A 4432-nucleotide genomic window follows, 5' to 3' on the forward strand; every position below is an offset into this window, starting at 1 on the left:
CAGAAAGAGTCAAAACAGTTCTAGATGGTACCAATTCGGCCCATCTAATTTCTGAATCGGCTACACTAAAAGCTACTTTGGCACTTCCTCTCAATTTGGCCCTTCTGATAGCCAAATTAAAATTCCGATTTGGCCCCAACAAGGTCTACTCGGAGCGACCGCCTTTTGCCGTCAAAAAGGGCGCAAGGAGACCGCGGTGTTCCGTTGAAGTAACCGTACGTCTGACACAATCCAAAGTACGGTCCGTTTAGTCGAGTAAGGAACTAAGATAACTTTAACGTAGACCTAAAACCGTGACGACAGTCAGAGACTGTAAGGTAAATCATGGTTTCGAGCGAACCTTTGCCTCGAGCGAAGGTGCAAATCGGAAACAAAACCACAATCACGCTCCCTAATGTTCCGCACGTGATTTCAATATCGATAACATTACATGATGCGTCACGCAAACTAAACGCTGGGAGGGCGTTACAGTACAATATCCCTCGGTATTGATAGCAAACAAAGACCCAGCCATCATGTACATATATTTTCTGATTCATAAGTAAAAGGTTTTTAAAATTTCGAACGCCTGCCACGCAGGCTAAAAATGACACGACATGTAAACAATCGAAAACATATTTTGGAAACAATAAACAACTGGTCAGCGGGCTTTCCCTAAGCACATGCTCTTTGGTGTCGTCCTTTTGGCGTCCATTTGAAAGTACTGCAACGGTTGCGAACATGCCAGTTTCTTTGAGGATCAGGAGTCTTGTATTATACTTCTCGACAGCATCAAAGGACATTCAAGATGTTGTTACTAATTATTTTCCAACTATGAGCCGTCGTTGATCCATCACTTCGCTCTTGAAGTTCGTCGTGAAGAATCGGAGACAGAAGCCTCGTGAGGCGCAACGGTTTTCAAGATGAACTGCACAAATATAACAAACGCTCTCCAAGAATCAAGACTTTGCTGGAAAAAGCCGATAGTAAGACCAGGTAAGCCGCCCTGATTCGCTCTTTTTCTTACAAATGCAAAAGACTGAGCTATTTTAACCACGTTTGATGAAACAGAATTCAGGTCACTCAAGTCCACCTTGTCGGAAGGCTTTGAAGAACGGGTCATTAGATGCTTTTAATTTTATTATCTAATGATAAGGAAATAAGTGACCCTGTATTCTGTAGTTAAGCCAGTGGAGGAGTTAAAAAGCACTTCTTTCATCCCCTCACTGTCCCCTATTTAAAACAGGGAGAATGATAAATATATCTAATGAAAAAACCTTATAGCCATTTCAACTAAAGAAGATGGTAAGGATGGTGTGGTCTGGTTATACATTTACACTGTAGATTTCAGTATTTGTTCTGTTTTAAGTAAGGTTTACCTTACCAATGTATTATTTCTCTTGTCTGATAAATAAGTGCAAAAAAGATGCATTAAAAATAGAGAAATTTAAAACCCTTTTAACCCTAAGATCAAAATTTGAATGCTCATTTGTTGCCCCTATTCATTTCCTACAGAAGTAGTGGGAAGAAGTTGATAAAATATCAAGCAAATTGTGTGATCATGTCCATAATTCTCATGAACACTCTGTTTTACAAAGCATTGATATTACAAGGAGAAATTTGATGCTGATCACTCTTAAGGCTTAAAGGGTTGAAAGAATAATGTGAATTATAATAATAAAGTTATGCATAAAATTAGGAAATAGAATTTTAGGTTGCAGAATTCTGCTTCAATATTGTGAATTATAATAATAAAGTTATGCATAAAATTAGGAAATAGAATTTTAGGTTGCAGAATTCTGCAGGTGTGATTGAGGTAAGAGGGTCTGTCAGTCAATTTGCTCCCACAATTACCCAGAACTGTGTGTAAATAAACTTGGTGCTCCAAGTCAACCAGTTTTAATTTAATAACATTTCTCCTATGGCAGAAATAGAAAGGCGGGCATCCTTTTGGTAGTGAACAAGGTTCTGCGGCATTCATCAGAGTGCTAAGAGGACTTCGGGAGGAATTTATCACTATTGTAGAGGTAGGTGTTGTGGGAATACAATGTTTTTCCTGATATTGTGATACAAAATACCACAGGAGTGCTACAAACTCAACCGTACATTGAACCCTAAATGCTTGGGAAGCCCAGATACAAGTGGAAGTCAGACAAAATTGAGATGCAATTTAGCTTTTGTTATGAAGGTATCCCTTGGGGGCCATTCCCCTCACCAGACTACACCAAATCTCACAGAATAATAATGGCTACATAATACTTAATAAATTTTGATTTACAGCTGCAAAATTTCTTGATTGGTGAGAAATACATGTACCAAAATAATCTCCTTGTATCTGGACATGCACACTGTAATTACCTCCTCAATGATGTGTGAATGTATTAGACATAATTATGCTGTCATTCTTTTTCCCATAACATAAAGGAAGCATAATTTCAACAAACTATAATTTATACAGTATACCATACATGTGTTGTGGTTCAATTTTATCCTTGGTTTAATTTTTATTTTCTTTTGTTTTTGGGTATGGTAATATATGATAATGAGCTTAAAACAAAAGAAAATAAAAATTAAACCAGGGATAAAATTGAACCACAACACATGCATACCTGAAAACTGGAAAGAAGTAATTAAACCAACATTTTTTTGACAATAGTATTGTTATGACCAAACTGACTTTTTATGTGTACGCACTGTTTGTTGTGTTTTGATTATTGTTTTTATCATTTCTAAAATTACAACATTTGTTTTTATTGCAGAGGGATGCAGATGTTGACAGGAAAATTCAGGATTTTGTTGTGACAAAGGGAGGCATTATTTGCCAGTTTCCTCAGAAGAAGATTGATGCAGTGATAATATTGCTTGGGTGTTTTTATGTATTTAATGTATCATACACCCAATGCGAAGCCATCTTGACTTTTCTAGATCAGTCATTACTTGAAAGTGGACTGGGGTAGACACTTGTCAATGTTTCCTCCCTTTTTTAATGACTTGGCAAATACCTCAGTTCTTGCTGAATGTTAATTTAGGACAACCTCGCAAGGTGTAGCCAAACTGTCAAAATTTTTTTCATGGAAGTTTTCTTTCACTCTTATAGACCAAGATTTGGCAAGATTTTTTAAACGAAATATCTGTGGAGTAAAATATAGTTTAAAACATTTGCCAAGTCATTAAGGGCTGGGCTGGTTTACTAGTAAGATACAGAGTCGGAACTGTAATCAAAAGCATAGAGTGTTGATCTAGATATAACACTAACAGGGTATATTATTACTCCAATTATGACTCCTTCACGTTTGATCTATCAAGAATTTTGACTGGTAAGTGGTTTATCCTTCGACGATTACACCCCTGCTTAATCTGGTTTTCTACATCATAAGCAGAATCTGAAGAGTAGAAAGTTGTGATGACTCCAATTCCATCAAGCTTCTAGTTATGACTTCCCTTGCCACTCTGATTTTTGATTTTCACTAGGTGATGAGTGCTCTGACTATGACCCTGACTTTGTCACGAGTGAAAACCACCCTTCAAAAGGATTAGGTCAAGTCATTAAAGGCTCGCACTAGCAAGGTAGACAGAGTCGGAGTCATAATCAGAAGCTTGAGAATTGATATAGCTAAAGCATCTTAGTTCATATTGCTCTTACAACTCTTTTGCGTCAATCTAATGTACATTGTCGGAATTGTTTGCTGGAGAACTTGACCAACTCTGACAATCTTTTATTTTTTTTTGTCAAAAGGGGAGTTATAAAAGAAACCTTAATTGACTCCAATTCTGGTGAGCTTTAATTAATGAAACCCTTTACAACTCCAATTTTTGATTTTCGCTATAGGTTTTAAGTGTTCCTATGATGCTGATTATGATTTTGACTTTCTCTTTTGTGAAAACCGTTTTAAGAAGTAGTTACTTTGATCGCACCGAAGACAAGTGTCTCTTGGCCAATTTAATTCTTCCAATAATTCTAAATGTTCAATCTAGAAAAGTTGAGATTAACCGAAGATAATATTACATAAATAGGTTGGAATACGCGTTGTTATGATGTACACAGATCACAGTAACTTATTCAGAACTGAATAAATGTTTGAAATAAGCCTTAGTTTGGTTTCATTATTTATCAATACCCTAATTAAGGGAAATTTTCTGTAGGCCCCCACCCAAATTAAAAAAACCATAATGGCCCGATATGGGGCTGAATTGGCTACTTTTGGAGGGGTAGTTTTTAAGAGGGCCAAAATTTGAGGGGGCTGTTTTGGCTACTCGAAAATCCAAAATGGCCCTAGTGTTTTCCATATTGACCCTGTACATGGTCTAATTTGGCCCCGATGCAAGGGTCAATTTAGCCCCAAATTTTGGTACCAAAACAGCCCAATCTCAAGAGGGCTGAATTGGCCCCAAAAACAGTACCGTTCTGGACTCACCCGTTTCGGCCCCATTTTTGGGGCCGAATTGGCTCTTT

The 4432-nt window shown here is 37.3% G+C and overlaps 1 long non-coding RNA gene across 2 annotated transcripts; it reads left to right on the forward strand.

Moving 5' to 3' along the window:
* Nucleotides 1-407: 407 nt before the first annotated feature.
* LOC140938234 (uncharacterized) lies at nucleotides 408-4072 on the forward strand. Of its 2 annotated transcripts, none has more exons than XR_012165531.1 (3): nucleotides 408-975; nucleotides 1908-2006; nucleotides 2739-4072. It is a non-coding gene; the product is annotated as an uncharacterized lncRNA (long non-coding RNA). The 2 variants fall into 2 exon arrangements; XR_012165532.1 differs by lacking the exon at nucleotides 408-975 and adding an exon at nucleotides 1015-1693 and having other exon boundaries at nucleotides 1768-2006.
* Nucleotides 4073-4432: the final 360 nt, after the last annotated feature.

This window comes from Porites lutea, chromosome 5, assembly GCF_958299795.1.
Source record: "Porites lutea chromosome 5, jaPorLute2.1, whole genome shotgun sequence".
NCBI lineage: Eukaryota > Metazoa > Cnidaria > Anthozoa > Scleractinia > Poritidae > Porites > Porites lutea.